Consider the following 11,946-nt stretch of genomic DNA (forward strand, 5'->3'; position numbering starts at 1 on the left):
AGCAATCCCTTCTAAATATCTGTCTGGTTCTCATTTTCTTTCTTTTCTTTTATATCATTGACACATCGTATGAATGTTGCCTTACAGTCTGTGTAGGATTGAAAATACGTGTCCAAGTCATTGTCAAACATAGCGAGGACTTGTGCTATAGATTGAGTCTGTATTGAGACTGAAGCGAAGTGGTGAATAAGCTGGGAGCCCCTCTGGAGAGAGGGTGTTAGGGCCTTTGCAGTCTGCACGGGGTCACAGGCAGACTCCGGTCTTCCTGGGTATGTGTGTGGTGGTGGGGGGGAAATGGGGTTGGTGTTGCTGCCAAGGTACTTCACCCCAAATATCGCGAAGCCTAGGCTTAGGTTTGGTTTTCTGTTGCCTCCAGGGCGTCACCCTGGTTCCATAAGGGGTCCTGGTATGAAATGCCTCTCTGCCATACAGCTGCCTTTTTCTCTCCACAGGCGCCTGTTTGGAAGCAGATCAAAGCAGAGATGCTTGTCACATAAAGACTTCTGAAGGCCCTGCAGTCTTCTGGTGCACCCTTGGGCCTGTACGTGGAGTCCCCATCTTAGGAGCTTAGGAGTACATCTTAGGAGCTCTGGGGTACACTCTCCAGCAGCAATACACTGTGTGCAGCTCGCACAGGTGCCCTGAGGCCTGGGGCCAGGCTTGTCCCCATTTCTAGATTCTAGAGGCAAGTCTGGCACAGGTTTAGACATCCACGGCTCCGGCACATCACAGGGAGCCAAGCCCTGGGGAACTGGCTTTGCTGCTGTGAAACTGACATGCAGCAGTGCTAAGCCCTAGTGGGCTACAAATTTATCATTGAACATTCTCTCTGTCATCTTCCTGGAGATTCACAGCTCTTCCCAGGGCACATTCTCAGCAGGCAGAGTCCTGCCCACCTGCCTCAGACTTTGCCTCTCTCTCCCCCTCAAGATGGAGAGCTGGATCAGCAGACTGGAGCACATGCTTTGCATGCAGGAGGCCAGAGTTCAATCCTGGAGATCATATTGTTATACCATAGAGTGATCCCCAAGCACCAAGCAAAGAGTAGCCCCTGAACACTGGCCCAGGAGCAAAAAATTAAAGATAATCCTCTACTGTCTTCCCTGGCTGCTTACCCCAAGCTGTTCAGGACCCCAATTTTCATGTGAGCACAGGTCACTGGCAAGTCCAAGGCTTCAGAGATGTGTCTGAGGATAGCTTCACCGGGGTTGGGCCACACGCTGGGATTCAGTGCCCTCACTGCTAGGGGAAAGCTGTTTTAATAATTGTTTCTGCCCTATCTCAGCATCTTGGGACCACTGTAAGCCAGATGGCCCCAGGAGAGCACTTAGTGACTTCTGGAAGCAGCGTTTGGAGGGACAAAGTCATCTTCCACCCCCCCCCCCCCCCCAATATTCAGCTACTTTGTATTTCACAAATCTCATTCCTGTGTCTATGGTCACTCAGTTCTAGGGGGTCCTTGGAAGACAACCTGATCTGTGATTCTCCTGCACCATGCCTTTATTGCCCACCACGCCAGGACTCCAGGCTATATGTACTAACCTCCTCCACTTTCAGCAGTCCCCAGAAGGCAGGAACTAGGGTTTTTACACACATGTGAGAAAGATGTGCTGGAAGACACCATATTAACTAACTTGCTGTTGTTGAAAGCAACTGCAGAGACTGGAGTTTGCCTCTAGATCTGTCTAGAGTGCATGCACCGAGCCAGCCTGTGTACTGCTTCTAACCTTACATATTTCTCTCTAACCCTTGAGTTAGTGTTCCCTTCCTCTACCCAATATATAGCCAAACCCTAATCCTGGTATCTGTAAAGGAAAGGTTATGTGGGCACAAGGTCTTTGCAGATAGAATCAAGTTCAGTTGAGGGCAAATTGTATTAGGGTGGACTCTAACTCCCATAACTGGGGTCTCTATCAGAAGGCCATCTGAGTCAGAGGAACACAGAGAAGAGGACAGTGGAAATAGCAGTGGGGAAGTCAGCCTAGGATTGCTGGTAACCACTGAAGCTAGGAAGAAGTAAGGAAGGCTTCGTCCCCTAGAACTTCACAGAAGTTGTGTCAACTGCAAGTAAACCTTGGAATCTGTGAGAGAACCGATTCTATTTGTTTTAAACCATTCATCTGTGGAGCCTTGTTACCCAGAGCAGGGAAACCAAGATACCATCGTGTCCTCACCGTGGGCGAGTCAGGGCAGAGGCAGGTGCCCCTTCTCCTGGGGCTTATAGTACCTACCTGCCTTTGAAGGCCCCCAAGAAGTCCCAAAGCCAGAAAACCTGTTTTCCCTTTTTTCAATGCACTAACAGAAAGTATCTCCCAAGCAAACCTGACTGGGATCCTTTCCTCATGGCTCCAAGGAGCACACGTTGAGAAATGCCGTTCGATGTCCAGTGGGTCTCCTCTAGGGATTGTAAACTGAGTCACATGCAGGATGCTCCTTGGGAAAAGGCCTCCTTCTTGAATAAACCTGCCCAAGCCTTTTCATCACTTCTGACCGTGCCTTACCACTGTTGGCAGCATGGGGGCGGGGGCGGGGGCCAGGGAAGACCTCTAGAAACTTAATTATTACAGAGACAGCTATAAAAACGCCATTCACCATGAACAGCGAGCAAGTTGGTAATAATATTTAATGTTGGACAGGGACCCACAGGCAAAAATAGCAGAGGCAGATGTGCAGGCTTGTGCGGTGAAAAGTGTGAAAAGATGAGGGGTGTAAAATCTGGAGCAGCTCCGTGGGAACCATCCATTAGCTTCTGTAGAGGAATCTCCCCAAAGGCAAACCTGCAGACTTCAATCGTGGCCGCCGGACGCCTCCGTTGCCTTCATGTCTGAGCTAGGATTGTCTCTGAGGCCGGTACAGAGAGCCTCCCAGCTGGCCTCCCATTCCTTTGCAGACCCAGTGTAAGAAGAAGCAGGTTCTCACCTGTCTTATACCATGGCTCCCAGAGTTAAATGGAGTGACAGAGAGGTCACATATTTGCTTAGTCCACAAGGTACTCTTCCAGCCTGGTCCTAATGTGTCCACCATTATGGGTTTTGTGAAAGTCAGTGGGAAGATGCTTCTGTCACCCCTGGTTATTCCAGCCATCATCCCTGCCAAGCTAATTTCCTAGCAGCAATGTCCCTTCATCCAGGAAGCCATCCCTGACTGCTGCCTACTGTATTTGCCTGCATTCTTTCGCCTCAACTCCCGACTCCACCTCCACCTATACACATAAGCTCCCACCAGATCCACCTTTGAAGGTCTCATACCACCCTGTGACATGACCAGTGGCTGCCCACAGCATGTGGTCTCCAGGAGGACAATGTGGTCCTATTATCCAGTGTGTCCTAGCACCCAGCATTGCTCCTGCTGAGAAGGCACCCAGAACACAGTTTGTGGGTGAATGCTTCTGTGTTCCTCTTTGGGCACCCCTTTAGCCCCCACGCCCCTGCCCATGAGCATCCTCTCACTGTGTGCTGGCCCCTCCATATTGAAATGAGGATGGCTGCAGAATTATCTTCCCCATGAGTGCCCTTCTGAGGATAGGCACTCCAGGCCAAACGCAGCATCGGGGCTGACCATAACCTTGCCTTCCCTCAAAGATCTCCATCCTGAAATGTGACCAGTATCTGTCTATGTGTCTCGGGTCTTGACTTACAGTTCAGGGAGCTGGGATCGAGAGGGAAAAATGACTCCTAACTCATCTGCCCCTAGGCTCTGGGTATTGCAAAGATCCTCATGCATCCATAACATAGAGCGTTTTTTTTTTATTATTAATTTGCAAGTAGGAAAGTGGCAGAAAACTGAGGTCCAGAGGTGTGTGATCGTCTGGCTAACATATCACCCTAGGATCTGACTTGTGGGTGGTGGGATTTGGTCAGTAATTTTAGGGATAATATGTATGAATTGAGCTATTTTAAAACTAGCAGTTTCAACAGTTTCTTTGTTTCACTGTTTGTAGTGGTATATTTTTCATTATTTTCTGTGTTACAGAAAGTATGTTAAGAGTTTTATATGTAATATTTTACTTAATCCCTCTATTACTTTTCTAGGCATTATCATTGTCCCCACTTAATAGAGAAACTGAGGAACAGGTTATATCACCTACCCAGCATAACATGGACTATTAAGTGACAGAGCCACAATTCAAACCCAAGACCAGGTGATGACCAAAATCCCTTCTTCACTAAGTGTTCTGTACTCTATACACCTCTAAATAGTTCCCTGGTGTCAGGCAGATTGCAAGTGAGTGGTCTGGATCAGCCTTGGAAGCCCACTGGCTGCTATTCAGGTAGGAATGACTGAGACTTCGAGGAGGACTCGGAATTAGGTGTCCTGGCCAACAGAGCTTTGGGGAGAGTAGAGGAGGGGGTGCAGAGAACTGCCAGAGGTATTTTGCATGAATGAAGATGACATGGGCTTGGGAGGAACTGCCTGTTGTCTCTTGGACCCTGACTACTCTGACCAGGCTCCAGAGCCTGTTCCTGTTGTCAAGGCCACAGCCCTCACTGTGTGTAGGCCTCGGCCCTTAATTCAGTCTCCTTCATCCCCCATTGGGGCTCGTATATTTGGGATCTGACTCAGAGGGTATCGGCCACTGCAGGCAAACACTTGCTTCCTTGACAATACCATCATTTAGCTCCCCCCCTCCCCGACCCGCGCGCAGCCCCCCATGAGGTGCTGTTACATAATTAAAATTAGCTCTGGCTTCTAGCCATGGGTGCCCCAGGCTTGTTTAGAAGCTTCTCAAAGCTTTGATTTCTGCTTCTATAAAGTGGAAAGATTGGCCTTTATCTCAGAAGTCATTGTGAGGAGTCAAAGAACTGTAACTAATGACAGTTTCATACAGAATAATCGATGAGGATTCCATATAGAAGTTCCCATAAGGAATAATCTATGAGGATTCCATATAGAAGTTGCCATAGGAGTAATCGATGAAAATTCCATATAGAGGTTCCTATAGGGGCAATTGATGAGAATTCCATATAGCAGTTTCCATAGGAATAACCAATGAGAATTCCATATGGAAGTTTCCATAAGGAATAATCAATGAGAATTCCATATAGAATTCCATATAGAAGTTCCCATAGGAATTCTATTGTGTCTGTCTGGAATTGTAAGGAGAGTGATTTTGTTTCTACACCTTCAAAACCATGATCCAGAGATCACTGAAATTCTCTACTTTTTCTCTCATAATTGATAAAATGAGAGGGCCAACTGCTATGCATTACAAGAAAAATGACACTGCCCACTCAATTAATCCAACAGGAAAGTTTCCTCCACTATCTGTGTGTTGGGTAACACAGATTTCAGGTAATATATCAACAAAATCTTGCCACTCAGTGCGACACTAAGTGCCCCAGGAGCTGATTTTTGAATCAACTTGAAATCCCATCATAGAAAGGTCACGAAGGACCCCTGTTCTCAGATCTTACCTACCTCTTCTCCCAGCACACATTTTATACGATTTGGTGTAGAGGAGCTTCCGTGTCTACAGGGTCTAAAATACTTGTCCAGTCCCAACCAATCCCATTAGGTGCACCCTGGGAAGAACCTGGGCAGAACCTGGGGTGGCAATGGTGCCGTTAGTACTGAAAGCAGGTCAGAGGGTGAAGTGTGGGCTAAGAACTCTGAGTCATAACTTCTACTATATTTCATTATTCATCTGGGAAAAGAGGAAAGGCACCACTTCCGTCTCCCTTCTCCCCTCACCACTAACTAAATGTCCACCCAACGTGGGGGTGACTTCTGCAACCCTGCCATTAGGAGGTCATGCTCTGCCAGCTAAGCTCACTGGACTGTGCACTCAATTCAGGTGTCCCTCCAAGTAAAGCTGAGCCCGAGAACTCTCCTGCTTCTGTTCCCCAGGAAGGAGCTGTGGCCAGAGATGGAATCTTAGGCCAATTTTCCCAGTCCCACCCAACCAAACACCAGCTCTGGCCACTTTGCCCACTACATTTATGGGAAACTGTTGGAATTCCCTAGCTGGAGGTTATTTTTTCACCCACAGGTCCTCACTGGCAGTCTAAAGTAAGCAGATTTGCCATGGACTTAGATGTAAATCTGGAAGTCTGGGCCCACATCAAGGTTCTGCCTTAGTAAGGAGGTGCAGGGCCCTGGAACCTGCATTTTAACAAGCCCATTTGGGTGCTTCTGAGGAGGGAACCTAGCATAGCTGAGCGGTGCAGAGTGGTGGTTAAAGGGCAAGTTGTTGAGATCTGAATTTGAATCTTGGATTATGATGAAACAGACTTTCTGAACCTTGATTTTCTGCTTTGTAAATTGGGACAATACTATTCTGCTTAAATCATATGGTTTCTATGTATTTTATAAGATTAAGAGCTCAGCACAGTGCCAGGCACATTGCAAATCCCAGTTCAAGTTGGCTGCTATTATTATGACTATTATTTCCTGCCATCTCCCAATTGTACATCTGGTTCCTTTCTTGCACATCTGGTCCCTTCCCCCAACCCCATATATTTCCCAAGAAAACAGTCAACTGGATCTCCAGAGGGAAGCCCGGGTTTAAAGTATGTACCCATTCCTGTGGTGTAAATGCTGCCATTTAAGCCAATTTAGAGCTCCTGGGGTGATCCTGGGGCGAAGGTGGGGCTGGGGGGAAATGTGTCCCATTGGCCATTGCTGCTGGCACAAGTTGGCTCCAGTAAGTTCCTTCTCACTGTGAGATCCCGAAAGCGTCACCGTCGTCTCCTTGGGCGCTGGTAAATCACAGCAAAGGGCCATGAGCTGAGTCTGTGTGTGTAATTGCTACCTCTCCGGCTGCAGGGGCAGCTGGCTTTTGCAATATTGCTATCTGTGTGTACTCAGAGCTAATGCAGGAAATGGGAATTGTAGTCTCAAATTACTGTCATTGGGACCCAGGGCAGAAACGATTATCAAAGGGCAGAGATGGCTCCAACATGCTAATATTTACCATTTGCTGTGGGCCGCATGAAAGGGTGTGAGGCCTCAGAAGCCACTGTTGCCTCCTTTGGAGGTTTCTGTTTGGTTTGGCTTGGTTTTGATCATTGAGAAAAGCAAGTTTATTTCATTGAAACAAGTGTATCTTGCTTGGAGCCAAACTGTCTGGAATCAAATCCCAGAGGGCTTGCCTTGGAACCAGGGGCGAGTTAATCCCCTTCTCTTGTGCTCAGTTTGCTCCTCTATAAATTGGGTGTATTTAAGGACTACATTGCAGAAAATTTTGGGAATTAGGCCTAACATAGTTTCTGTGCTTGAAATGTCATAGAAAAGCAGTTTAATGAATGGATGCTAATCATTTTTCTGAAATGATGATCCCTTATCCAACAGTCCACTTAGAATCCTGCCTTTCTCGCGTAGGTGACTAGGGCAGACACTTTTTGTAATGGCAAGTTCCAAGTGTTCCACTTCTTCCTCATAGGGGTCTTTTATATCTCAAGAAAGACATTTTCCCCCTCAGGAATGGTGAGTTAGGAGGAACCTCCCAAGCAGTGATCAGGGGACTCAGGGGCCACTTCCAGCAATACTCAGCTGACTGTGCTGGCGGTTCAATGAGGCTCGAGGATGCCATGCTGCTAGGACCCTGACATGCTGGTGCTGGAGACAACCAGGGCCTCCTCCTCGAGCTTGGTGGCTTCCAGGGTTACACCCAGCCGTCCTTGGTTGGAAGAACATGTGGTGTTGGCATTTGAACTCTTGCCCCAGCTCATGTAAAACATGGACCCCTATTCAGGGCCTTCTCTTTGGCCTCTTAAATGTTCTTCTCTATGAACTCATCAAGTGGAAAAAATTGAACTGCATAGTTTTGTTTCTCAGATTCTAGAGAAGGTCATTGGGATACTTTGATTTAAACTAGACTGAAATGAGTTTATGTCACTCAGAAGCCTGGTCGTAAGATAGAAAAGGCTCAAAAGTTTCATCACCTTTGGGCCCCACAGGAATGGAGCTGAATGTCACAGAGCTCCCACACTGGGAGAGGTGCCTGGCTAGGAGGACCCACCACAACCTCGTGGGGAGTGAGAAGAACATCAGTGCTGAGCATTGAGAGGGGAAAAATTGGTTCTTCATCACCTAGCACCAGTCCACCCTGCTGAATACAACTGTAGAGCAAAATGTTAAATATGTATCTTCAAAATCTGAGAGTCACAGGTAGTTATTTCCCAGGGCAGCCAAAAAGGGCCAAGAGAAACGTGTGTGTGTGAGAGAGAGAGAAAGAGAAAGAGAGAGAGAGAGAAAGAGAGAGAGAGAAAAAGAGAGAGAGAGAGAGAGAGAGAGAGAGAGAGAGAGAGAGAGAGAGAGAGAAGACAACAGGTTGCTATGTGCTTTCCCCATGTGCCAACATTGAAAAATTTGTCTGAATGGATTTCTCCCCAGCCATGCCTAGCAGGTCAGCTTTTTTAGGGTAAAGAGTGCAGTTCTTTCCCTGGTGCTCTGGCTCTCCTCCTCTTCCCATCCTAGCTACCTTTATGTCCCCTCTATTTTGATTGAACAATGGAAGGGAGTGTCCCATTTCATAGGCCACTGCCCCAGTTTACCGTTGGCCTCCTACACAGGGGCAAATGAACAATGTTGGGGTTCTCCGGAGAGATGCTGGAGCTGCTGTGACCTTGCTGTTGGGGTGTGGGGAGCGTGGGCACCAAAGGCCACTTAGAAAGCAGCGTCCCCAGCAGCAGCAGCAGCATCTCCTCTCTCACCTCTAGCTTCATGCGCTTCAACATGCTTCCCTTCTGCAAGCCAGGAAAGAGGCACCTGCATGAATTCAGACATGCAGGCCTGTTTTCTGATGGCTGCTGACCCTGAACAGCTTCCCAGCCTGCTGAAGTCTGGCTGTCCCTTTGTGCTTTCCTCTCATTCCCTTCTCCACACTCTTCATTGTTTGGGGCATTGGCACTGACTCCTAGAACCTCCTTCATGTACTCAGTGCTGAGCCCTGTTGTTTCTCCCCATGAAAATTCCACCTGGAACCCTTTTTCCTTTCTGCCTGGCGTACATTTTGACATTTCTCCCCTAGAGTGGTGCAACCACCTCCATATGGCATCTAGTCCCCTGTGCCCCTGTCTCCCACCTTGTCATGCCCAAGAATCTCGCAGGTCATATGCTCCAGCCCTTATCACCCCTCCGAAGCAGAGCACCCCATAGCATTTCCAATTCCTTACCAGCCTGCTCAAAAACTTTCCACGTCTTTGTTGGCCTTGACCCTGAATTGTCGATGATTTTCTGATGGAATCAGAGCGTCCTTTGTTCCAAAGTTTTCTCATTGTTTTCTTTCTACGGGATTGTAGAAAACATCTCCTGCCAGGCACACCCTACTGTTTTTGTGAAAATTATAGGCTGCAAATAACTGCTTAAGTCAACTGCCAGACGAGGTACTCTCTTCAGAGGGAAAATTCCAGCTGTTGAACGAGTTTATGGGCTTTATTTTTGGAGTAAAGAGTTCATCAAGTGAAGAACAGAATTTTCCAGGTGCCCCAACTCCATTCTTATTGTAAAACAGGCATCTGAGAGTGCTACTTCCTTCAAGGTTAAATTTATGACCCCAGCACTTATTCGGCCTCTTTGTGGGGGCATCTCCTTGAGTCCCTTCTATTGCATATACTTTGGAGAACACACAGAGAAGAGGATAGATGAGAGAAAAGAGATGGGCTGAGGGAGAGGCCAATCCCAACCCATTCCTCCTGCAATCTGACCATGTCTGGCTGTGAGCTCAGAGGGCTGACACTCCATCCTGAAGGGGATGTACCCTGAGTCCAAACACTCATTCCAGACTAATCCCATGCCAAGCTTCCTCCCCTGAACTCTTTATTTATTTATTCATTTGGTTTGGGGGCCACATCTGACATTGCTCAGAGCTTACTCCTGACTTTGTGCTTGGGAATTACTTCTGGTGGTACTCAGAGGACCATATAGTGTGGCAGGTGCAAGGCAAACACCCTACCTGCTGTATAATTACTCTGGTCCTTCCCTTGAACACCTATAGGAGAAGAGGGAGCCTGAGAGGAAGCCACCTATAATCTGTGCCCAGATTATACTGAAATATTGTCCCCAGGACAGCTCACCCATCCTGAGACACTGGGGAGCCCTTGGAGTACACTTGCTATTCAACCTGTGGACCCCATCTCCCTCAAGTGCCCTGGTGGTATGCACTGTGCTCATGTTGCAGATACCATCCCAGAGGTCCTGGGGGCAGAAATGTGCTATATTGGGGTCCCTGTTAAGACACCCCTCCTCAGTTTCCTCCCACTGAGTCCTGCAGTCAGCTGATCTGAGAACCCCCAAGTTTTGTCACCCCAATCGTGGCTCACTGTGTGACTCGGCGGCCAGCCTCGGCAGCAGCAGGGACCGAGAGCTTGTAGAGAGGCTCCAGCCCCGGCCTTCAGAATCCCTGTCTCCATTTAACGTGATCCCCAGGTGACTCTCACATGCACTAAGTTGGTGCAGCACTGACTTAATAGACATTCTGCCCTTTCCCGCAGATAATTACTTTTAATGCGAGACATTTCGTGTTAATGATGCCAGCAGTTTGGCATTTTGCACTCTTACAAAGCTCTTTCACGATGGGAGTTTGTATGGTTATCAGAGCAGCTGGCCGCGGAGTTCCCAGAGGCTCTGGGGACCCTGTGGCTTTCTCCCAGCAGTCCCTGCGCAGCCCTGGCATTTGGCTGCAGTTTAATTAGCCGCTGAGGCCTCCAGGGAGACAGTTCGGTGGGCATTATTTCATTCTGCATGTGAGAAAATTCAAATAGACTCAGAGAAGCCTCAAATAGGTCCAGACTTGTTCTAGTTTGGCTCACAAGTGTCAGAATTGAAATTCCATCTCTCAGTTTCTACCCTCCAGCTCCAAGGGACTAGAAGCTTTTAGCTGTTCTGCTGTAGGGAGAATTGTGGCGGCCCCTAGCTCATATCTGACCCTTGTGGAATAGATTTCCTGCTCTGTGAGGGGGCAGAGAAGCCCCTGACACCCGGCAAAGCCCACCCCAGCCTGCAGGTGGCACACAGCTTCAGCTCTGTCCATGCCCCTCCAAGTTCTGAGGCTGGAGGTGAGTGGACACACCTACTACTTACCCCCCACTCCCGCATTCCCCCAATGCCTTCCCAGGATTGAGAACAGTTTGTGGATGTGGAGCTTGCAGGTTGGAACGTTAGCTCCAAGTGCCCTTTCCAGTGAGCCCTGGGCTTTGTTCATCCACTGCAGTTGGCTCCGTGGTCGTGCCCAGAGTCAGACCCCTGGGGCACCGTGGAGTAGAGAAGGCGCCAGGTCTCCCCAGGCACCAGCCACAAAGGGAACGAGCAAGTGAGGGCTTTGCACCATCCCATTCCTTCTGCCCCTGTCATGGCCTTAGAAACCGGTGCCAGGGCGGAGACAGGGCAGGGGAGGGGGACAGAGGTGTCTGACTTCACAGTGGCGACCCAGCATCTTCCTGCACTAACTTCACCTGGTCCTGGACCACAAGCTCTGGAGAGAGTGAAGAACGTGAAGCCACTGAGGCAAGAGAAATTTGGGGTTTCCATTTGTTGGGATTTGGGGGTTCAGAGTGCATCACCTTCTTCTGCACGTTGAACTAGATAGATACCGGCTGCAAGGAGCCCCCAAGCGAAGGCAGTAATATTCGAGGCTCACGAAGAGAGCTCTTGCTGGCTACATATTGCTCCCCCACTGCTGAGCAGAAGAGCCCTAATTGGCTGAGGCTTGTGCAGGGCAGTGCGCCTGCGCAAAGGGGACGGGCAGCCCATGCGGACTCCCGACTCAGGCCCGGGGTGTGTGGGGCAGTGATGCTGGAGATGATGGAAGCTGTCACTGCAGGGGTGAGTCTGATTCACAGATCAGGAAGGGCAGAGGCAGCATCCCGGGTGTCTTATGGGAGAGGCAAGAAACGGGCCCCCTGAAACCTCAAGGAAGCCACCTTCACAGGGCCAAAATGAGGCACTGAGGGCTAAACTGAGGCAGAGATGGCGGAGCCACATGGGAAGGAACAGGAGCACCAGCCT

Source organism: Sorex fumeus, unplaced genomic scaffold (genome assembly GCF_029834395.1).
Source record: "Sorex fumeus unplaced genomic scaffold, SorFum_2.1 ptg000051l, whole genome shotgun sequence".
NCBI classification, from domain to species: domain Eukaryota; kingdom Metazoa; phylum Chordata; class Mammalia; order Eulipotyphla; family Soricidae; genus Sorex; species Sorex fumeus.